The sequence below is a fragment of the Anser brachyrhynchus genome, assembly GCF_964034855.1.
Source record: "Anser brachyrhynchus genome assembly, chromosome: 1".
Classification (NCBI taxonomy): Eukaryota; Metazoa; Chordata; class Aves; order Anseriformes; family Anatidae; genus Anser; species Anser brachyrhynchus.
In genome coordinates this window covers 24,242,413-24,267,626 of record NC_137694.1, presented here as the reverse complement: position 1 = coordinate 24,267,626, position 25,214 = coordinate 24,242,413, and the positions used below count along the sequence as shown (strand labels likewise).

Below are 25,214 nucleotides of genomic sequence, written 5' to 3'. Positions count from 1 at the left end.
ATGTCAGCAAGCAAGAGGGCTTTGAAGGCCAAGAAGAAGTCAACAAAGCTCAATTCTGCAGTGAGAACGCTACTGTGGGCATATACTCACTGTCCTGCAGGGAAGGCTCAGATGTCCATATCGTGTGAAGGCTGGAGCAATTCGGCAATTGAGTGCTTTTGCTTTCGGCAAGACACTCAACTCATTATACTCCTGGAAGGACTAGGAGCAAGCCTTCCCTGGGAAACCTCCCAGGTTTTGTTTTCCTAAATTTTTCTGTGCTCACATAGGCGTTTCCCCAAGTGAGGATGATAGAGATCGTAAACCTCCCCACAGACCTATTCCTAAAGTAAACAAATAAAGAAGAACAATATTGTCAAACAGGCATCTAGGAATTGGACAGTTGGTACTGGAATTAACTCACAGCCATCTGGCTTTGAAATTGGCTGGCAGCTCAGCTTGAAAAGAAACAAACAATTCTGGGTATTTCCCCCCCACCTTTTATTTTTCATTTGTAGGCACACACACACACACACACACAAAAAAAATTATTTTGAATAAACCTGTCTCACACAGTATCTGCAAGGAAGTACACAAACACAGAGGACTAAATTCAGACTAAGATGCCTCCTGTTTTACTTGTAATTTCTTGTAATAACTATTATTTATGACTTAAACAAACCTGTTTGTAATGCATATTAGTGACTTTCTCTCAGGCCTTCACTGTCCCTCTTCACCCAGGGAAAATGAATGAAAATCTTTGTGAGACTCTTCTCCTTTAGAGGAAAATGCCCGACTCTTCTGCATGAAGTGAGCAGCCATGCAGAAGGGATTAGTTAGGCAGTCCTGGACAACACAGCCATAATCCTGCTCATCCCAAAGTCACTGGAGTCTCTTGATCTGTGTTACTCATTATCCAGACACTGCCAGCACGTGTAGTGCCAGCCTGTGTTCTCCTTATGCCTCCTGAGAGAAGGAAGCAGCGTGATATTTCCTTGAACATGTCCGCGCCATGGTGTGAGCGGGTGGTGGTTGGCCTGGGTTGCAGATGCCCGTCAGGCTGGCTCCCAAGCGGTCTTCCAGCACCGTCTTCTGTCAAACAAGAGCTTTTTCATCTGCTTTTCCTGTGAAGGGGAAATTCCTGAGGAAGGGAGATGGAGACAGAGATGACTCTCTCTTCTCTCTGGTAATCAATAGTGTGTGGGAATGGCACAAAGCAGTGCCAGGGGAGGCTCAGACTGGATACTGGGAAAAAAGTCTTCACCTTGAGGGTGGTCAAGCACTGGAACAGGCTTCCTAGGGAGATGGTTGATGCCCCATGCCTGTCAGTGTTCAAGATCCATTTGGACAATGCCCTCAATAATGTTTTAAATTTTGGTTAGCCCTGAAGAGGTCAGGCAGTTGGATTTGGTGATCTTTGTAGGTCTCTTCCAACAGAACTGTTCTATTCTATTCCATTCCATTCTATTTTCCTCTGTCTGCTTGGTGTGAGGGATTAATGTTTGATAAATCCTCAAACTTAGACCTTTTTATGCACTTTTTCAGGCCCAATACTAACCTTCACAGAATGCTCTACAGACATCAGGCCTTATTCAGATACTAAAGAAGGCAAAATCTTTTTTTGACTTGACTGGTTGAAGGTTGGGCTCCTTGCTTCAGTTAGAAGTTTCTCAGATGGACTGGGGAAATGATAACGCCTTCAGTGCAGCGTGTGGTAATTTCTCTTTGTTTGTGTGTGGCGTTTTTTCAGTGACACTGCTTATTTTTTTCATTCAACCTGCACATCACTTAGATTGCTTGAAGCCATTAGACTTGATGATTTCTTTGCAAAATGAAGTGGAAAAACAGATTCAGTCAAGGCCAGCATCTGAAGGAACCCATTGTTTGCAGTAGTTCAATTTAATTTGAAACATATCACATCAGTTTCTATTGTTAAGTTTAGTATTTCAGCACTATGGAACCTGATGAGATTAAATTGCATTTTCACTGCAAAATCAGATTTAGCTGTTTGAGTGATGAACTGGTGAGGGATTGTATTTCATTATGCATATTGCAAAGAAAAGAGCATGCCTCGCCACATAATAGTAGCTTACACACAGTTAGGGTTGTGGGGTTTTTTTTGTTCTTTGTTTTTTTTCAGTCCTTTTAGTTTAACGTATGTTTAGGTATGAATGGTTTTTACATCAAAAAATGCCAGTATCTCTAAGTTTTAAGCTCCCTAACTTTGGGTACTGTTACAGTTGGCAGTGAACTTGAATTTACAAAGTGATTACTATGCTCCTTTAAAGTGTTATGTTGTTCTCATAACCTTGGATTTTCCAACACTCTGTAGCTGAACATTGTTGTTTGTTTAAGTGCAGAGTGATTAGTTGTCCTTGAAAATATAATCTGTGACAGTCTGAGTGTGCAGCAGAATGCCAGGAGCTGAAGTATGCAGGAACATCCTCTACGCCGATCAGGTGTACTTACGCACTCTACAGCCAGTATATCATGTCGCGCCTTGATTTGGGAAAATATTCTTACAAAAGACAACACAGATACATGCAGTCAAAACACACAAGCCTTACAGAGGTGTGTAAGTTTAAGTCTTAGCATTAAAACATCTTTAAGTGTGGATATTTTCCTGAATTGTAGCCTTAGATTTATTACCACTGAAGTCTAGCAGTTGAAACACCATCAGACAGCTGGATTTGGGAGGCCTATTAATCCCTTTAATAATTTGAGACTGCCCAATAATAAGGTTTACAAACTCTTTGAAGCATCCCACGTCTTATGTTTCGGTAAAACTGTGGAATGCTCAGAGTTTCCAGCACAGGCGTGCTTTCAGTTATGAAGCAGGAATGTATTTATTTACATGCAATTAAAAATCAACATTTTGCACATTTGAATGCAGAAGGCACTTTTCTATAGGTAAAACTTCTGAGAGGTTGATAAGCTATTTGCTCTACACAGGAAACCAGAATTTTAATTATTTTATTTTTTATGTAATTACATGAGCCACAAAATCTATTCAAATATCAACAACATGGTTCTTCTGTGATATTGCTGCCTTTTTATTTCTAAGAAATTAAAGAAGTTCAGTGCAGCCTGGAAGAATTCAGTCTTTGATCCGATAGGTAAAAATTAAGCATGGAAAGCTCTTGCAGTGTACAATTGCTCAAACTAGCAGTTCCTTTTTCTGTTCCTGCTTGAAATTTGTGGGAGGATTTCTTTTTTTAAAATGTTATAATTGCCAAAAAGTGTTTAAAGATTTAAGATGAGGATTAGAAAGTTTCCCCAGAGAATGAAATCAGTTGCTACAGATCTAGGGCCTTTTGCCTTAGACTATTAGCAGGTTTGTAAAATACAGTGCTGTTAAGCAGACTGAGAAATGTACAGCTTGAAAGCCTGTTTGAGAGCACCGTGAAGTCTAACAACTATGTGCACCCTCAAGCCAGCTAGTTTTGTCTGACTGATTCCTCCTTTCTTTCCCATAGCTGCAGCTCTGAGTCTCTGCACTCTCATAACTCACACCTTGCACAGTTATTTATGTCCATTGCAACGTACCACGGGCAGAAGTAGAAATTAATGGACCACTTTGGTTTAACCACATCAGCATCATTTTGCATGGCTTGTGTCACCACAGAAACAGAAAAGTACTAGCAGGACAAGATGCCTGGTGTAACCTGCTTTCTGCACAGTCCAGTCCTTACCTAAAGTATCTGCTTGATCAGCCCCTAAGTCCTGTACCTGCAGCTGCCGTTCCCTTCATCACCAGAGCTTACAGGTTGTTGTGTTCCATAGTATTGCCACCCAAAATGAACAATGGCAGTATGCCTTTCTCTGAAATCTCTCAGCCAGGATGTTGTATGAAATAATAATTTGTCACTGTATTTCCTAGGAAGTCCTAGGTACTATTTTATTTCAGGAAAGCAAGGGCTTCTCAAGCCTTGTTTTTTCACAGCAGGAACAGCTTTACTGGCTGCCTCTGATTCCAGAGATGAAACAATTTACATCTCTGGTGGTTTCTGTCTTTGTCGCACTATTTGCACACAGCTCTCCGTCAGTTTGTGCACTATGGCTCTTAGTTAGCTAAGCAGTCAAGAGAGGACTTTTACACAGGATTGTTGAAAAAAAAAAAAAAACAGATATGGTTATTATTAAGCAATTACAGGCCTGGATGTCTCAGCCAATTATCATGATCACAACCCTGTTCTGCCTATTGTATGCAACCATCCTACCTCAAGCTGTGATCTTGTCAGAGCCCATAAGCAAAACAGAGCAGGGCTGGTGAGGCAGCAAGATGGATTTTTCTCTGGAAATAAGGCAGACAAATAAAATGAATTGGTAATTTGCAAGGTAGCATCTCATATGCTCATCACTGCCAGCTTACAGAATTTTATCCTGATTCTTGTGGTAATGGCATTTGTCTTGACTCCTGATTTTCCAGGGTAATGAGGAAAAAATAACTTGTAATTTATTTGAGATTGATAAAGGAGATTTGAAAGATACCCCAGCTGTAGGCATTAGATAGTAAACAACCCCTTTATACATTACTTTTTAAAATACTGTCACATTCTTGATGGCTGACTCATGAGCTTTGAACAGCTGGGCAAAAAAAGAAGCACTTTACCCTTCTGGTAAGACATCAGCCACTGTTCTCACATCATTGTGCTGTTTGCATTTCTGACTTTCTTAGACTCCTCACCTGTACCAGGCATGAAACATTGTGACCATCAGAAAGACCTTGGGTGACAACCTCTCCTGTGCCAAGGAAGTCAAAGGCTATATTTTTCTACCACATCAAGCCAGAATAAGCCTTTTCTACCATAGAAAAAGCTATCCTGGCCTCTGTTTCCTATGCTTGCTGCTTCTTATTCCCACATTGTTACTTCCCCTGTGCTATTTCAACCTCCTGTGAGCTCTACATCAAAACCTTATGATGTGAAGGAGACTAACCCTGTCCCCCCCCCCCCCCCAATTTATAATAAAAATATTAGACAGATAATCTGGTTTTAACACAGCTTGATGGCCCCAGAAAACTTATGGACTTTGTAAACCCCTCTCACAGTCTTCTTAAACAAGAAGAATAACCTCTTATCTTTACAGCAAAGATGATATATAACAGAATTGCAATGAAAAAAAATGTCAGCAGTAACTGGATATTCCTTTGAACACCCCGGAGTGGCCTATCATCTAACTGGGTCTGACATGTGGGATCAGAGACCGGAAAGCAGGCTGCTCTGCATAAATGTGTGCGCCCCAGCCCCAGCTGGGAGGCAGTGTGAGCCTGGTTTGCCCACGCCGGACCTGATGGGCCTGCTGAGAAGTGCTTTGTTCCCAGGCAAAGTGCTGGAAGCATTCTATCAATTTTATTGAATTGATTTTTAAAGGTCTTCAAGCCATAATTTCTTTCTCTGTGCTGCAAGGCAATTCATTCTGCGGTTAATTGTGGACATAGCTGAATAGTTTACATTAGGACTATAGTAATAGTAGGGCAGAGATTTGTTAAAGGATAATGTAGCTACTAGAAATTGAAGGTGCCTCATTGTAAACACTGGAGGCGTAAAAGTCCCCAGGCAAAAGATTTGATGAACCAGACAAATCCTTTGTCACATAACAGTCTGCAGCATTCTTTCATGTAGCAGAAAAAGATACTTTGGAAGTCTGAATAAAGATAAGATAACAAGTCCTTAGCCACTGGTTTGGCTTTTCCATACCAGATTAAAAGGCTGCAATGCTAGAATTAATTTTGTGTTTGGCATATGGCAGAATCTCCCTTTGCCAAATGTAAACACATCAAGCTCTCTGTGAAGACTCCCTCACAGCTTTGGCATAAAAGGAAAGCCCAGCCTGGGTTGGAGGTGAGGGATTTTTGCATACAGTGAGAAAAGCTTTCCAGGAAAGGCTATTTTCTTCCCCTCCCCTTATTCAATCTGAATTACATTAGGTGTTCTCCAACCCTTGGACAGTCAAACCCTATAAAGAAAAGAAAGATGTCAAGCACAGGCTTGACTTAAACAGCTGCAATGTTTTAAGAAGTTACTAACCCATAATCGTTTCTTACAGCCTGTCTTCTGGGGATACTTGCTTCCCAAGCTCTTCTGGTGAACAGATGAGATCACACAAGCATTCTCTTTGGAGCAGCTAAGGAGGTGAGCCGAGTTAATTTGGCTGATACTGCCTGAATTAGATGACAAACAATTCACCTTTCATTCAACGAGAGCTGGAAAACCCGTGAGCTCCAGCTGGCACATCCACACAAGTCTGCAGCTCCAGCTAGCTCTGCAGGTCAGGGCAGCTCCAGGCCTTAAAATGCAGTCCACGCACTCACCCCAGGGCATTACCAAGCAGAGCTAAATCCTGATCTTGTTAATCAGAGATCATTATCTTGGTTCAAACACTGCACAGAGAAAGGTCATCATTTAACTGATGACATTTTTGTCCTTTGGGTCCATCCTTTGAGTTCCCCATTTTCCTGCATACAATTACTTTTCATATATATAATTGGGTTTGAACCTCTCTCTGAATGACAGAGTATATTGCCTTCCACTTAGACCATCAGTCATATTAAAATTAACTCATCTGAAAAACATTGACACTTACATGAAAAATGTGTTTTTAATAAACTGTCAATGCTGACTGCAGCTTGGTTTTAACTCAGACTCTATAATGAATTAAAGCATTTAGCTAATGAGAGCATATCCAAGACAGCTACCAGAACAGTAAATATGGTGTAGAATTACTTAAACCATTCAAAGCCACACTTTGTTACAAATCATTATTCTGCTTGGATTTTATACCAGCTTGCACCTGAGTGCCCTGACCTGTACTTATTACCTCTCCATACCTACAGCCTACGTGCCTGAGTACATACTTTTTATGCATAATGAAAAAGTTACCTTTAAGTAGCCTTGTGAAAAATAAGGGCTGCAAAATTCCAAAGGAAAAGAATAAAACACATTTCTTTAATCTGAAATGATAGTAAGCCTAGCTTTCCTTTTCTTCCTGTTCATACTGATGATGAAAGAGACTTCAGCTGGGACTCAGGACATTTTACTAGACAAGCAAAAGCATTTCTGTTTGCAGCTGTGCTAAGCAAAACAGTGCCATCTAGTAGCCTGCAAGGAAGGGATTGCTAGTGCAGTTGTGTGACTTGCCTACATGTGGGCTGGTTTCCCAAAGGGTCAGTCCCTTTTTGTTGTTGTCATTTGGTTTTCTCTTCAACTGCTGCTTTATCAGCAGTAATGAGGTTGATTCAGACAAACTTTCCAAAGGAAACACAGCTGAAAAACTATTTGCAGAGTTTTAAATAGGTGATGATGGTTTTCATCAAGCATTATCATGGACCTGCCAGCCTGGTAAGACAAAGTAGAGTTGATTCTATGAGCTTGTATAAAATACCATTTTTTCTTCCTGAACTTATTGGTTAGACTATATTCCTTTGGTTAGCAGAGAACAGCTCCACACAAATAAGTGTTTTGTCCCAATGTACAAATGAAGTCTCCATTACTTAGAAAAGACTTAAGACTATGGCTGTTCTCTTCCTGTGCCATGTAACTGCTTTGCAGTTTCATTTGCTTACTCTGCCTTGTAGATTTTGCTCCTCTACCTTGTAGATTAATTTAAGACAGTGTTAAATTTGATGAATATTTTAATGGACATTTCCAGCATATGTTTTATAGAGTACTACATGAATCAAAACTGGTAACTCTAAAAACTCAGAGTAGAAGTATCTGTGAAAGAGTGCAAAAGCTGGAATCACTCATGTTGACAGATCCTGAGTGCAGATAATATTTTTTATTTTTACAAGGTGAAATACATCATAACAAGACCATAACTGTAATTTTTGGTGAGGAAGGGTTCCTGTGGTTAGGTGACAACACTTAATTTTTCCTCAGTTAAATATTTACTTGGTAGGAAATAAATGCGTTTTGCATATTGTAAAGCCATATTTAGACCAGAATTAAGTTATGTAGATTAAAACAAAACCTACAATGCACAAACTGATTCCTGCTCTCCTTTGATCTAAGTTCAGAGATTCTGCTGTGACCATTCCATTCAGCAACAATGGAATTAGGATACAAATCTTGAAACATTTATTATCACTCGCATCACCATGGTGCCCAGGAGCGCTGTGCCCTGGTTCAGAGCCCAAACAATCCCAACAAGCAGAGCACCTTCAAGTCAGAGGTCCATCAGGAGCTTGGTGCAAGAGTTGAGGGACACAACCCAAAGATGCCTCAATGAAAATTTTAGCAAGTGTACAGAGAAAGCTGGTGTTATGGGGAAATCAAAGCTGAGTGAACTCCCGACATTGAATGAGAGATGCAGGTGGAATAGGCAGACGCTGAGAGGAGTTTAAGAGATACGGTGTGTAGCTGGAGAGAAGCAAAAGGAGAGTACATGGAGAAACAGAGAGGAAACAATACTGCCAGAGTCACAAGCCCGAAAGGTGCTCTTTGAAGTAGAGTTCTAGTAGATACAATTGGTCAACAAGACACGTAAAAATCAGAGAAAAACACGTCAGAGCAGTCAAATACTGAGATCATAGAAATGTGGCCAAACATTTAGCTGCAGGGTAGTAAGTAAGACCATAACTTAGAAATATTACTTAGAAAAACAGTTGGTGTTACGGAGGTCTAGCCAAAGGTGTCGGCTGTGCTATGGGCTTGAGTAGCAGGCAGGATGGAGGCAGCTTCCACAGTGATGACAAAAGGTGGAAAAGAGATAAACATAATCAGGACCACGTATTACATTAGCAAATGAAAGGGCTGACAAAGAGGGAGAGGACTGAGAGCTGATGAGAAATCATCAAGACTCAGGGATTTAAAGTCATAGAGGTTGAGCGTAAGCTGGTGAGTCCAAGACTGGCAGCAACACTGAGAAGATGCAGGAGATGGAGGAGAATGCAGTAACGAGGTCAGAGAAGAGCAGGGCTTTGTGAAAATGAAGACATCTCTGTGGCCCTCATGGCAGCTGGGAAAATTGTAATCAAAACTGTGGGCTGGATGAGGAGCTGAGGGTAAAGTAATGAGCAGCAGAGGAGTAAAATGAGAGGTAAAAATAAATAAATTAATTAAAAATAACAAGCTGTAATCACTGAGAGTGAATTGGTGAGATTTTTGAAGGCGGTGCAAAACAATACCAAGACTGTGTTAAGTTCCTGAAGTTCAGCAAGTGGTATAGACGGGTTCTTAATTAGAACTTTAATGAACTATCTGACGATCTATGGTATTCTTTCTAATGGACTGGAAGGCACGATGGGAAGGTCTCCAAGTACTTGCTAACAGCTGACAGACAGGCAAGCAGAGCACTTAGCTGCAGCAAGTGGGAGGCCCTGCAAGCATGGTGTCATGCAGTTGAGGCCTCTCCGACACGTCTGCTCAGGTAAGGATGCTACAGCAGAAATAATTAGAATTTTAAAAGAAGCTTCTACTTAAGCTACAGAGACTGAAGCACTCTCCGTATGTATGTGAAGCTTCTCTGCAAAGGGCTCTGATACAGAAGCAAATAGACTTGCAGCCCTGCACCCTGTGCAAGGCTGGTGGGTGTACAGCTGCCATTGACTTCAAGGGGGCTTTCTTAGCCAAAGACCTCTGTGGGCTGTGAAAATGCAAATTCACAAAAAACACATTTTTTTTTTCTGCATGTCTCCAGAAGGAGAGCGTTTCTTTAAAATTAAGTGGAAAGGGTAAAAAAAAAAAAAAAAATCAGAAACAAAATCTACCTTAGTCTCTGTAAAAAACAAAACAAAACAAAACAAAAAAAAACATGATAACTATGTCTCTCCTATGCATGACAGGGATAATAATAATAGCAATAATAAAGTTTAGGTAGATGAATCATATGAATATATCTCTCCAGCTATGTATAATATATGAATGTTGAGATTATGCAGCTCTATGCTTACAAGGGACCAACTCATCAGTTAGTGCAATTATATTAACATCTATCAAGCAACGTGTAATTATATAAACAGTGTGTGTACTTAGTGTTTTGCTGCTTATGTTGAGGTGGGGAATCTATTCTTCATAGCAAAGACTCCCATTTCATTCAGGAAAGCAAGTAAAGAATGGCACTGGAATGGTTTCTTAGTGCAAACTGCCTATGCATATTCTCCATTCATAAAATACTTCTGCAGCACCAACTCTTTAACTCAGTGGTGTGTGCTCTGTAATCCATTATATTGTGCAATCTCAAAGTATATTTGTTTTGCTAGCGACTGTAGTTTGCACAATTATTCTAAGCCATAACAACACAGATATGTTACATTCGTAATTTTGTTTTGCATTTAGACAGAAGTTCATTTATTTTACTGTGGGGTGTCTTACACTGAGTGAGAAACTATTTTTCCTGGTATGTTTTCTTTGCAGATATTGGAAGTGTTTCTCACAAACATTTAGTAGCAACTAATCATTAAAAAAAATATCTTGGTGCTGAGAAGGGACGAGTTTCAAAATCCAGGAGTCATGGAAGATCTGAGTCTTAGCAGCTGCAAACTGTAAGGCAGATGCCCTCTGTCCTAGCACCTACACTTACTGTGGCCACCTGCAGACTTTACACCAGAGCAAACCTGATCATCATCACTATTCTGCGCCCCCTGGTTCTCTCTGAAAGGAAAGAGAGCAGCCAGGTAGGGTCCTCCAATGAATCTCTGGAGTTTAAGTAGAAGCTTCTTTTAAAATTCTAATTATTTCTGATGTAGCATCTTTACTTGAGCAGAAATGTGTAACAGGGTGTCTGGCCCACAGCAGAGGCTTGTTCAGCAAGAGTTTGCATTGGCCAATAACCTGTCAACATAACTTCATGTTACAGACCTGTGGCCTTACGTCTAATTAGGTAATTCTTGTTCTTCTGCTCTGTAAAACCAAGTGGTCTGCTGGTCTTTCTTTATATTCTTTATTGCTTACTTTCCTTGCTTCCTTACTATTTCTGGTTGTGACCTTATAGGATTTATTGCATTCAAAGAGAAAACTTTCTGGACCATAGAGATGATACTATAGAAAATGTGTTAAAAATTTCATCAGTGGTGTTCTCATCCATATTCTATAGTGAACTAGTGCCCTGGCATTGGCTTGCCTCCTGGAAACCTTGCCTGTTCAACTACAGATTAAGTTAAAGGTTTACTACTTGCAAGAACAGAACTGCACAAACATTCCCTGATTTAGTCTGAACGAATGTGTATGTCTTAGATTTCCGATATGCAGACTTAAAGGTGGAGGGTGATCTTGTGGTGAGAAATGGGAGTGAGGCAGGCATGGTTTCATTTCCTGCCTGCACCACAGGCTTTCAATGTAACCTAAGGTAAGCTACTAAACACTTTATTCGTTATTACATACTCTGAAAAAAATGAGATAATAATGTTTTATTTCACTTTGTATGCCCTTATTCTTGCCTATGAAAATAACATGCTTTCTGGCTTAACGTGGTTGGGGATGCATTTGTATAGTAAACAAACAAGTACAGGAGTACAGAACTCACTTTCCAAGACTTTATACCTGTGCACATTCAGGACTTGCTCATAAATGTAAATTGGCCTTGAATGTGAGTGCTTGCACAAATCTGTCTGCCTATTCATCTGGTTGCAGGTGTGTTCAGGTCAGGGTAGTGATCTGGAGTTGCTGCTAACTGGAATTCATGAATAACAAAGCAGTTTTCAGAACCTAAGAGTTCAATCAGAATTAAGCTAGCATTTTCTTTATTTCATGTTCATTATCAACTAATGAGGAGGGTTCGTTTCATCATATACCTCTATGACTTAGGTTATTTGCCTGAAAAATGAGATTTGATTAGAATCCTTAATCTAGTTCTTCCAGATACCTAGTACATGACAGGTGAGGAGCCAGTAACTTCAGAAATCAAGAAGTTATTCTTCTCTCAGCTTCCACGGAAACTCTAGAGTAATTAATAACATTTTGATGTAACTAACAACCAACTGGGAATTCTAAACTGGTATTTTCATGACAAACTGTAACTGCTGTGAATGGCCACACTGCACCTTATGATTTTGCTCAGGCAATTTCCTTACAGCATTAGTATGTTAAGAGTCGTTCAGGCAGAGTAAAATGTTTATGGCCAATTTTGATGCACAGTTCATAAAAGTGATTACTATGGATTAATGAATAGACAGACATACATTTGGATCCAGGCCTGATAATATGACTGAGCTGAGGATTGGAGTTATTTATACTTCATTGCTAAAAACATCTGAAGGAAGAAAAATTATCACGTAACCTGACTAGCCTAAATTTGAATAAATATATGTATATATCTCCCCCAAAATCTGCCTGTAGTCTCAGTGGCTATGACCTTGCTCTTTATGTGCTTTAATCCCCATAGTTGTTCATTTGTACAGAAACCAAAGCTGTATTCTGATTCAGACCTTGATGCAGACAGACGGATTGATCTCTGACACAAAGGTGTTGCCAACAGCAAAAAATGGCATCTATCTGTTAGCTGTGTCACTGCCTTGTGACTAATAACGGGGGAGAAGCAGGGCTGTGTAACCCCACCGCCCTGTTAATACTGTCGTTTTATTTTGGGATGAAAGGCACTAGATGGATCTGATCATTAAGGCAATGAAAAATTTTCCTACAGTTAGGACTGGAGAAATATTAGTCCTTAAAAAAAATAATATTTTATTACTTTTTGATGCATGAACCTGATATCCATATCAGGTGGCATATTGTAAAAATAAAAAATGTCTAAATATCTCAGCACGTGAGTCTAATAAATTAAATCAATAGCTGATGGTGTTCTGCATATCTTGTCCTTGATTTACCTATTGAATTTTTATAATTTGATTTGCTTTGATTTTAAGGCTTTGTTGTTTCTCTCAAGTCAGAGCCTTGACTTGTCTCCCTCGATCCATATCAAACAATAATTATGAAATTATATGACTATTAGAACACAACATTTGCAAAACATAAAAATGAAACAACAAAGATTCCCAAACAGTTCTGTTTAACAAAAATATATATAAAAAAAACTATTTCTGTACAAGTGTATTTTTTCTTGAAAGTTTGTTATGTGGGCTTGATAAGGACTCCTTACTGTGTTAGAAAATAAAATAAAATAAAATCTTTCATTTCTGTAGAAAGTGTGAGACTTCCTGGACTATTCCTCCTAACTCTCTATCTCCACAACTCCACCTAAGTCCACTTCACCATTTGGAGTCTGCCCATTTTGAAGTTACTGATGATAGCTATACACTGACTGAGGAATCGGCACTATATTATCAGAAGTGCTATTTAGGTTTGCTTTGATGTCCTTTCTGGCAGCCTTACCATCTGCAGGCGTATAAAAGTAACACCTGTTCAATGAATTCAGAATAAGGACAGTTTATGGAGGTATCCGCACAGAACATTACAGAAGCTATCTGGTAGCCTGGAACGTTAAAAAGAATATCAGGAGATAAAATACTGATCTTATTCAAAACTCCTGCACTGAAAACTGGACAATAATATTCAGGGTTTAGGAAAGAGAATGATTTTTATATTTTTTAGATGGAGAGTTCAAGGATAGGTACATGTCAGTAAAAATGCTAAATGTCTGTAACGACTCCACTGAAATCAGAGGTGTTTCTTTGAGTTTACAATGATGGAAGTGAGTTTAGAAATTAGTTTTCAGTCTCTAAAGTGGTTAAGCTATTCAGGGAATGGATGCCTCTACCCTTCTCCTTCACCAGAAGGCTTTCTATGTAGTTCATGTTTAATTTCTTAATGCATCATGCGCTTCCTCGAGAGACTGAGCTTTGTCTTCTGCTCTCTGTTGATTCACTTTGCTGGAAATTAATGTTTACCCTTTATTTGCCCATTAATCTAGTGTTGTAGGACAAATCTATTTTATATATTTGAGACAGTATGTCTGTGTGTGCTCACATATCAAAATAATAGTATAATTCTATAAAGAGCAACAACACACTCTTCTGAGACTGGCTGGGTTGCTTTTTCTCCTTTAGTTTTTATTACTTTTTAATGCACTGACACCCTATGTTACAAGTTTTCATTGCGTGAAGGCCTTTGCTGCAGAGACTCATTACATATAGACAGGCACAGGTCTCCATTTATTGTGGCGATGCAGGTCAAATGAATTAATAAGTAAAGTGTTTCATAATAGAGTTTATGTTAAGCAGGACAAACTCTGTGTTGAATGAGTTTTGTTATGCTGAAGCCTTGTAAATGTTATTACATAAATATAGCCTTTAATCACTTAACTGACTAATAACACTAATATTTTGTTTTTATGCAGTAGTTCAATTAAATGGAATAAAACTGCAGTCAAAGGAATATTTTAATTCATTTTCTGTGACTTTTTGCCTTTCCTTTCTTTATCAGTTAGTAAGCAGTACAAAAAATTCTGTATTGCAGTACTTGAAAGGCACAGAGCCCAGACAACATGAATTGTTCAGGGATCTTCTTCAGCTCTGCCAGAGCCCTCATGATTCTCACTATTCCTGTTTTCATTCATGTCAGCCTTGAAATGTTTATTTTCCAGCTTAGGAGTAGGGTATGGATGTAAGCGGTTTGCTTTTTAAGATGCTGCCCCCCATTGTGTTGGCCGCTCTGGAGCACTTTGTCTGTAGGCATGGCAATAGAAAATATAGGGCACGATACATTTCACACTCATTCTAGTGTAAAACGCAGCCAAAGTAAATGGAGTTAGACTGAAATAAGACTTAGACCAGTTTCAGACTCCAGTTACAGGGGTGGGATTGGACTGTGGTTCTTCATTTTCTCACAGGGAAGGGTGGAAAATGAGAACGTTAGCCAGTCTTTCCCCTTCTGCAAAGAGTGTATTTAACCACTGGGGTTAAATAATTCTCATTCGGGAATATTGGCAGGGCAGAAGAGGATCTGGCAGTTATACTTGGCTGCAGGTTGACTCTCAGGCAGTGACCACAGCACCATTGAGTAACTCAGGTTGGCAGGGACTTGTGAGGTCATCTTGTCCTGTTATACAGCTGCCGAGGAGGGAAACTCATTTGGATTGTAATGATGTAGTACCTGCTCTTGTCACAAGTTAATTACCCCCCCCCCCATAATAATAATAATAATAAATATTTAAGAATTATTATTTAAACTGAAAACTTGGTTTATTTCTTACATTTTGGTCCAAAATGTTAATCATTTGTAAGTAGGATTTCTCTGAAAGTTCTGTACATGTCTAAAATATAAAAATATAGAATCATAGAATCACAGAATGGTTTGGGTTGGAAGGGACCTTAAAGACCACCCAGTTCCAACCCCCTGCCATGGGCAGGGACACCTCCCGCTACACCAGGTTGCTCAAAGCCCCATCCAGCCTGGCCTTGAACACCTCCAGAGATGGGGCACCCACAGCTTCTCTCGGAAGCCTGTTCCAGTGCCTCACCACCCTCTGAGTGAAGAATTTCTTCCTTACTTCTAATCTAAATCTACCCTCTTTTAGATTTAGAGAGAAATCATGATGACCAGTTAGTGGGAGCAAATACAAACAGGAGCAAATTCAAACATTTAATTATTTAAATTTCTATAGCGCTACTTGTGATACCACTGTCCATAAAACAAAGATATCCCTAAAGATTTCTCCTGCTTAAAGTTATGCACATGTAATTACCGTATTATGAAACATAATTATGGTACCCTCAGGGCTTTTCTATAGTTTTTACAAGCAACCTGACAAGGGATTGATCAAGTGCAGGAAACACTCCAACAAAACAATTTATGTTAATTTTATCTCACAATATTAATTTAAATAAATACAAAACTATTGAAGTATCATTGTAATACTGTAAATGCCTGAACCTCTTATAACAAATTATTTTACAAAATGGTCCTTATGACTACATGTAGTGACAATCAAATTTATTCCTCTCTGGGAAAATGGTCCTCTATGATGAAGAAATCTAACTTTTCATGAAGCTATCTAGTACGGTAACAAAAACCAGATGTTGTTGCTTGGAAGTCATTGTTTCAAAGCTCATCCTTTTAATACGTAAAGTTAGAAATATTTATTCTCATGCATATGTCTTAGGTTGTCTACACTAAATGTCCTCTGCCATTTCACCTCTCACCAGGGACCAAGAGGTGTCTCTGCACCACTTGACAGGGGGAATTGTCTGTACTACCTTAATGTCATCAGCAGTCTTTGTAACTTCACTATTTATCTCCTTAGTTGTATCATTATCATTGAGTCACATATTGTTCATATTTAAAAAAAAAAAAAAGTGTTTAGGAAGGTACAGCAAGTGCACATTTAAGGACCTGTGTAGGAGGGAAAAAGAACCACGGCGAACATCTGCAAAAGTTGTGTTTGTGCTGGTGGTTTTGGGGAACTGGAAAGCTCCTCTCTCTCTTGTTCCCTTCCCCTGTCTCAGTGTGAGGCCATAGTGGGTCACCTGGGCTGAGCTGTCTTTGTACAAAGGAGCCTTGGTGTGAATCCAGAACTAGAATTGAGGGACATGTGCATACAGGTGTGGTTCTTGGCTGCAACTAGACATAACTGCCCATGCTATGAGAATCTGCATGAAATCTTGGAGAGGAATATTCCTTGAGACGCTTATGGTCCTTGTGCTTCTGCAATGAGTGCTGAGTTTCCACAAGCAGATGCTGCACCCTAAGAGCCAGCTCTTCCTCTTGAGTTCCTCAGCCATTGAGACCACAGTAGATGTAAGGAAGGGACTTTATTACCTCCAGTAGCCTCAAGAATTGGTGAGCAGATGCATCAGAAAGAGCAGTCAGGCATTGGAACGGATTGCCCAGGGAGGTGGTAGAGTCACTGTCCCTGGGGATCTTTAAGGAAAGGTTGGACGTGGTGCTTAGGGACATGGTTTAGTGGGTGACATTGGTAGTAGGGGGATGGTTGGACCAGATGATCTTGGAGGTCTTTTCGAACCCTAATGATTGTATGATTCTATGATATCTCTGATGTGATGCAAGAACAAGAATTCACAGAGTGTCTTCACATGGGTATTGATATTGGAGATGAAGACAGGAAGAGAAGAGGGGTGTGCACAGGCTGTACTAGGCACTTCAGCTGATGTAGTGGACTGCACTTGGCAGCCAGAAGCCATGCATAGATAAGATGGAGAGAACCATCCAACACCATCCTATTTCTCTCTGCCCCACAGAACTCCCACAGATGGGGCATTATGGTTTGTTCATGAGAGGCTCCCTACCATGTTTCATTAAAAATCGATTCTGCTGCATAGACAAATGATCAAAGCACATACTTTATATTGAGTTCCTTTGTCTATGCCAACTCCCCAACTTCTGTTGTTAGTGGCATAGATAGTGTGTGTTAATTCAGATTATGTCTTAATAATTATGTCCTTTTGGCAGGCCAACGTGCCATCTTCTCAGAACCACACCACTCACCTTCAAATACTGGCCAAATTACTCAGGGCTGAGCCACCGTCCCTGTCCTGCTGAAAAGATTACTTCATCTTCTAAGTGTGTCATGCAAGCTGCTTTAACTATGAGCTAATTTAAATTTCTTGTGGTTTGGCTAAGATTAGCTCATAGAGTGACATTTAAATTTCATTTGCTCGCAGTAATTTTGTTGTGCAGAATGTTGCAGATAACAGAGAAACGGCAGATTATGTAAATAGTCATTTATAAACACAGTGGCTTTTTTCAATCCATTGTTCTGAACATCCTACCCAAATTGCCTTGTGCATGTTCCTCATTTTAAATATGTGTCTGTGATCAGACACTGTGCTTCAACAAACATTTCGAAGTTTCACCCGTCTCCTGGAAAGTAAATCTGTTAAATTAAAAACACTGTTAAAAGCCAGTTATTTCATCAAACAACAATAACAACAACAAGTTCTGCATAAAGGGCAAAAGATATAAACTAGCCATCTGCTACAAGCAGCATCAACAACATTCAAAAGTGTAAGAAAGACATGATAATATTTGAAGTGAGATTGCTAGACATTTCCCAGAAAGCCACATACATTTCTTTTTCATTACACTGTTTGGAAACCTCTTCCAATTATGGCAGCGAGAGCTTGGGAGACATGGTTGAGTTAAATATTCACACAAATCCTAGCATTAAACTCTGCATCTTTCCACATGCCACTGTATCCCGTAAGGACATTGCCATTACACAGATTAGCAGTGTCTGTTGGCGTGGGGAAAGCACTTGCTGCCAAGGGCAGGTCTTTTCAAATCCTGCTTGAAAGAAGAAGAACCCATGGAGGAATTGCTATGTGTGGATTCTGTTTTACTAATAAAGCTCAAAACAAAAATTAGAAGTAATAAAAGGGAGAAAGGAAAGAAGAGGATGATTTTGCTGAAATGAGAAGATGCAAGTCGAAGGCCAAACAGAAATCCTTAGTGCTAAATAACAGAGAAAACATGAAGAAAAGCAGCACTTTCAGTCGTATTCACTGAGGGTAAGATAAGAGACTGAATTAAGCCTTGCTGCTCTAATGGCAGTGATGACGGCTTAAGCGGGTGTGACTTGTGGGAAGACCAGATGAATGCCCTTCAGCAGGAGCAGGTGACACCAGCCCTGACAGCCACAATGGCATCTTTCCTCCAGGAGCTGCTCCCGCTTTGGTGCCAGCTGGTTGTCCATTGCCCCAGGCTCCAGCAAAGCGCTCTGCTTTCTGCTTTGCTCCAGACTGTGTCTTCCCTTTGCAGAGCGGTGAGTGGTTATCACAGTCCAAACAGGAGCCAGAAGGAGCTACCTTTCATGTGGATGGGATACAGCTGGCCTCCTTCGGGTCAAGTGACTTAACTTGATTTTAGTTTCTCTGGCTCAGACCTTTCAGTGCCTGATGTAGAGAAAACCAAACGTAAAAGATTTGAATAGTCCAGCAATAATAGAAGTGGCTGAAAAGTGTAAGAGAAAGGTGTGTCCTAAATGATATAAAATATATATGTTGCATAAATACATGGTATTATCAAAAAAAAAAAAACTGCATTAACAGTAAATGCATAATTACAGTGAATTCCTTTAAACCCAGTGATCTTTGATGCATGTGTAAATATTCTCCTAGACATCCAAATCTTTTAATTGCATAATGGTTATTAGTACCTATTATTAGTGTAGTCCTAACATTTGTTATAATCAGATTTCCATATTGTTTATTAAGACTGTATTAACATGTAGAAAAATGTAAATATGTTATATTCATCCATTTTTCAAGCTAACATCTGTTATGTGCTTTCATTATAGCTCAGATGTGAGTAAATGCTTTCTAAAATATGTTATTAAATATTGTGTGACTATTCTCTACATATGTTATTTTATATTTATGTTTGTGTTAACAGAATTGTGCAAACACTGATGGCAGATGCAGGACGACAAAGTTCAACTGTGCATAAAACTGTAAAGCTGTGTTGTGCAGCTATATCCTTAAGATAGGCCAACCAGTGTGTCATCATATTCTGGAAAAAAAAAAAAAAAGTAGGTTGTAATCTGTGAGTATCCACTTAACATGAATCCGATAAGCATGACTAAATAAAATAATTTGAAGAGAGATGGATGGAAAGAGTTAGTCTGAGAGGCATTCAATTTTATCTGAGATCCATTAAGGTAAGGTTGTGGATGGAGTACACTTCACAGAGAGCATTTCAACAGTAGCACTAGATGTTTCCTCCATATTGAATTTATTAGCATGATAACTGGCTTTCTACCACCACAACCATGAGTCATGCCTCTTCTAAAACCACAATAGCTCTGTGGAATATATCGGTCAAATCCCGGGGCAGCATATGCTCTCAGCATCAATTTCATGAGCTGTTTGGACACTGCAGATATTGCATTCAAAGCAGTGGGAGAGGTTGCCAGCCCCACAGTCTGCCCCTCACTTGTGGGATGAGCACACGGGACAGAAGCTGCCATATACAGTTTCTGCTTTTCACCTCCCAGCCCCAGACCCCCCAGGCAGGGGTCTTCTTGCCTCAGAGACTTTGGAAGCCTTCATCAGAACTGATGAATGAAGTGGAGAGGACCATATTTTTTCCATGGAAAATCTGATCAATCAGACATGAAGTGGGTCGGTAAGGACTAGCACAAAGGCGCAGAGCAGTAAATGGGATCTTCTCCTTTCTCCCATCAGGAAGAAGTAGACACAAGGATGTCTGGTACTCAGCAGCAGAAACATCTTGAGGGACTGTAGAAAGGGATAAACTCTGAAGATAATCAGGAAGGAGGGTTCAGGAGACAAATACATTTGGGGAAGAAATGGAGGGATGAGATAGAAAGGCTCGTGTGCTGTGCCTGCAGCTTTTGTGCTGTGACCACTGTCTGGACTGCCCCATGTCATTGCAGAGACAGTGCCCATCCTGGGCTGAAGAGGAACATCTAAGCTGGTGTACTTACTTTCTCCCTTTCTTTCAGAGTGACCAAAGGAGATAAACCAGTGCCAGGTGTGACTGGGAGGCTGGTTCATGGCTGTGTTGAGATTACCTGCTACTATCCACTGCAGCCAAAAGATGGATATGACTTTGAGCTATCTTAAGGATAATAACTAACTCCCAGTTTTGGTCTCACAGGCCCCCAGTTTCTGAATAATCACTTCCCAGAAGATATTTATCATATAATTTCAGAAAGATGTAGAGTTCATGATGAATTGTACTACTTTAATTGATTTAAATAAATTTCTTGCTATGATGTTATTTCCCACTACCATTTTTAGAAGATCAGAAAACAAAGTTCAAAAACTGTTAAAAAAATAACAGAAATACTTTATCGTGATTTGCTTCCTAAACTTTTCAAAACTTGTCTAGCCTCAGATTAACAACTATGTGCAAACTAAAAAATACTCTCTTTTGATAGAAATTGGGAGAAGAAAAATACAGAAGTTGAATGGTATATTTAATGTTAGAAGCCTATAGAAATACTATATTCAATATTAACTTTGGAAAGGCTATCAGCATTCTACATTCAGTTTTGAGATTTTGTTATACTGTTAAATAATTAATTGCGTATGTATAGCTACCCAAAGGACTTTTGCAATCAAAACTTCTATAGCTCCTTTCAAACACACTTATTGGCTCTTCAAAATTTGTTTGCTTTTCCTCCCAGGGGTTAAGGACAAAAATAGATCCAGCTTCTCTGAAGCATCATGGAAAAAATCCCTATTTACCTTGAAACTTCTTTAATCTTCCTTTCCCTCCCTTCCTTCCCAAGTCTGTTTCAGAGGGCATATTTCAGGGGACACAAAAGCTCATTTTGGGGATCTAAATTGGAAGTTGGTACCCCAGGTGTCTTGCCAAAAGAAAAAGGTAGTCAACTCCAGAAAGTAATGCAAATCTACTCTGGTGACTACCTGCTTGTAGCTGAATACAAAATTCTATGAAGACTTAGAGAAAAAATTAAACAACATTATTATCTTAATTGTTTCTAATTTACAGTTTACAGGCAGGTTTCCAGTCTTGTCATGCACAATAGGAGTTAAACAAAAAATAACTGGAAGCATATTGCAATTTAGCACTTTAAAATTTATTTTTCATCATTACTAAAATGAGTTAAATCTTTAAATATTACCATTAGTGCCTTTTTTGGAATCTGTGTCTGCATTACTTTATTTGTTTCACTGTAAGCAAATAAACAGTTTTTTATTTCTTAAGTCGATGTTATTATTTAATGAAAAGATGAGATCCGGGCTGAAGTATCAGAGTACTTACAAAGTAGGATCAATAATTAGTAAAGTAATTGTTCTGATATTTTGCAATACCTTTGTCTGCAGTCTATGTATATCAATAACTCCACTAGGTTTGGTGAACTTTTTTCAGAAACTGATATTCTCAGTGGTAGAGAGCGAGAACAATCAAGTAATCTAACTACTTGACCTAGCAGAACATATAAAAATATATCTGGTATTTTTTGCACTGAATCCATTATCTTCCACTTAAGCTACAGTGTGCCTTTTGGAAAGACTTATAATTCTGAGGCAAAGATTTCAAATAAAGGAAAATCCTCTACATACCTTGATGTGCTGTATCACTGGTTAAACAAAAAGTTTTTCTCACAGTAATTTTTTATCTTTGAAATGGAATGTGTTTTGTCCCTCAGAAATTTACGATTACTGAGGAAAACCTACATTTCATTTCAGGAGAGTACGTGTACTTTGTTTCCAAAATTAGGCTTAAAAAAATCACTTGTATATATTTCCAACCAATTGCCAACCATTGTGATTCCATTTAATTCTGATACTGTTTAAGTAAACCCGTCATTCCTACGCTGAATTATTGTAATAGATCACCAGCATGAGGCTGGCAGATATGTCAGTTCCTGAGGTGGAGTAATGTCATAACTTTTAGTTAAAAACATAAAATTAAAGAAATTACTTGAGAGTTTGGGCCAATTTTATCTAGCTGCATTGACCTATAACAATTCTTTCAACATTAAGAAATCTTTTTAAAATCTCTTTCAAAACATTAGGTGTTTCCCAGAGTGGCTGCCTTGCAGCAGTGTGTGATCTGACCCCACTCTCCCATTCTGCATTAACACTGGACAGCTTCCCAGCACTGCAGACAAGGTGAAGAAGGGAAACTCAAGATTAATGCCACCTCCTGATAGGACACCATCGCTCCTGGGTGCCCTGTGAGTGCATGGCCCAAGACTAGTCATAGGGAAGTGGATGTCACCTGGAAAATGCTGTTGGCTGCAGTGGATGCGGGATGTCACAATGTGCCAGGTATGCAAAAAAGTGACTGTCATCCTTGACAACTATTAGGAATAATTGCCAAATTTTCTCATTCTTTCTACTCACAGGGTGCTAAGCTCTCTGCTTTTTCAAGTAGCCACTGAAGAAATGACAGAGTGGCAATGTCATGCCTCTGTGAACCAAAACAGCACTATCTATGCTATGGTCCGTCTTGTTTCTGGACCTCAGGCTATGTTCTTTCTAGCATATGTTTCACTAAAAATATATATTTTTGCTAGTTGAATTCAGTGATGAATTTTACAGATGCATGAGACAATGAGAACTCAAATCTCTTGTAGTTTATCTATATGGTATATTATACTGTATATATAAGCTACTTACTTGTAAGGTCCCTGTCAACACAGTGTCATCACTATAAAAATTTAGGGTAGAATTTCTTTTACTGTTGGGAACATAGCTAACATAGGATAATGCAGAATTCCCAATAAAACCCCACTAATTTTCTCTGAAATGTACTCGTGCTTTATTGCTGACTAAAGGAATGACAATTCTCTTCTATCCCCTGAGTAAGTAACTAGGATTCTGAATACTGAAAGGAAATGGATTACTTAGATTTAAAAGAGACTTCAGTGAATAAAAAAGTACTAAAGCACAGCCTGATGTAACTCCAGACTGAAAGGAGAGGGAGAATATGGTTGCCATATGAGTATTCTGACTTATATGACCCCTTAGGCACTGCTAATAGGGAGGAAAATGGGTAGAGCTCCTCTTGCGCATCTCTTGCAGAATAAGAAATGCAAAGGTAGTGCAGCATATCTCTCATGGCAAAGCTTCAGTGCTGGTTGCAGAATTAAGGGGAGAAATGTTGTTTGCAATACTGAGCTATCTCATCTAGTTTAACCTCACCGTATCCGCTGGTGCGAATGTTTTATTATAACTGTTAGGTCTACAATAGCTTCCTTTCTCCCCAGCCTCATTATTGTTCAAAAGATATGTAGTGGGAGGCAATATGAACTGAAACAATCCTGTTTTCATGCTTGTCACTTGACACAGCTGCTGCTGCACAAGGTCACTGGCTGGTGGAAAGATTGCCACCATATTGCCTTCAATATCAGTATCAGAGCATTGTTTTCTCTCTTGCTGCATGCATTTTTGAATTAATTTGCAGCACAGGGTAGTAACCCAGGAAGCCTCTCTCCTTTCCGCTATTATATTCAACATCAGTTCTCAGGTGTCTCTCCTGCTATGGTAATCTACATAAGAGGTCAGATGACTGTTTTTCCTGTGGTATAATGACAGAAGGGAAAAACAGCTTTAGGCTTTTCAGCTGGGGGTGTGCTGCGGTGAATCCTGACATGCAAGTCCCACAAATAACATGCAGGTCCCCTCAATACACTGGGGAGCACTAGCATCCAGGGAGACTGCATGCTCAGGCTCTCTCATGGCCTGGAACATATCCACGTCTCACTGGCATGGACCTGGGACACAGGTGATGGACCTCCTGCATCACCCACGCTGAATCTAGTTAAGAAACCTGCAATCAGATTAGAAATGTGACAAGGAAGAATTAGAGGATTTTGTGTGAATATTTCTCTATCCTATTTCTTTTCTTTCAAACTTTTCTTTTAAATGATTAATTTATATTTTATAAGATGACTCATTCCCTTCTTTAGTGCAAGGTTGGACCATCTGAATATCAAGTTTACTGCTATGTGGGGCTACAGTTCCCTAAGGGTCTTCATCTGCCAATAATCTTAATTGCAGTTTGCTGTAATTGACATCTTATCTATTTCGTCTCCTTCTTTCCAGTTAGAAAATTCAACCCCCTGACAAGCTAGCTCTAGTATTTGGTGAATGTGATAATTAAGCAGGAATTGGCAACCGCTTCATAGTCAAACTATATTTTGTTTTTAATTAAAACTGCATCTAAGCCTTTAGTAAGGCATAAAAATGAACCTTAACCATAACTAGACCTCGTATTGGGTTTATGTGGAAAGGTTTTGGAAGCAGGAGGGCTGCAGGTGCAGACTCCGTAAGAAGAGTCCAGAAGCTGCCCCAGTCAGGTAAAGGCCAGTTTCAGCTCAAATGCAAAAAGCTTCACAACATCAGCTGGGAGAGAGCAGTGAGAAAATGAGAGACAACCAGTCCTGCAGACCCCAAGGTCAGTGCAGCAGGAGGGCAGGAGGTGCTCCAGGCACACAGCAGCAGCTCCCCTGCGGCCTGTGGAGAGGCCCCTGGTGGAGCAGGCTGTCCCCCTGCAGCCCATGGGTCCCACACGGAGCAGATCTCCACGCTGCAGCCCGTGGAGGAGCCCCCGGTGGAGCAGGTGGATGTGGCCTGGAGGAGGCTGCGGCCCATGGAGAGCCCCCGCAGGAGCAGGCCCCGGGCCGGAGCTGCAGCCCGTGGAGAGGAGCCCACGCAGGAGCAGGGGGTCTGGGGGGAGCTGCCGCCCGTGGGGGACCCGTGCTGGAGCAGTTTGCTCCTGGAGGATGGACCCCGTGGTATGGAGCCATGTGGGAGCAGTTCTTGAAGAGCTGCTGCCTGTGGGCAGCCCCCTCAGGCTCAGTTCAGCAAGGATGGCATCCCGTGGGAGGGACCCCACGTGGAGCAGGGGCAGAGACGGACCTTGAAGGAGCGGTGGAGATGA

General features: G+C 40.0%; 1 long non-coding RNA gene across 1 annotated transcript; it reads right to left on the bottom strand.

Annotated features, from left to right (window-relative positions):
* Positions 1-1,758: 1,758 nt before the first annotated feature.
* LOC308178845 lies at positions 1,759-6,195 on the bottom strand. Its single transcript, XR_013940004.1, has 3 exons — positions 6,168-6,195; positions 4,200-4,273; positions 1,759-2,497 (listed from the first exon to the last, which is right to left on the bottom strand). It is a non-coding gene; the product is annotated as an uncharacterized lncRNA (long non-coding RNA).
* Positions 6,196-25,214: the final 19,019 nt, after the last annotated feature.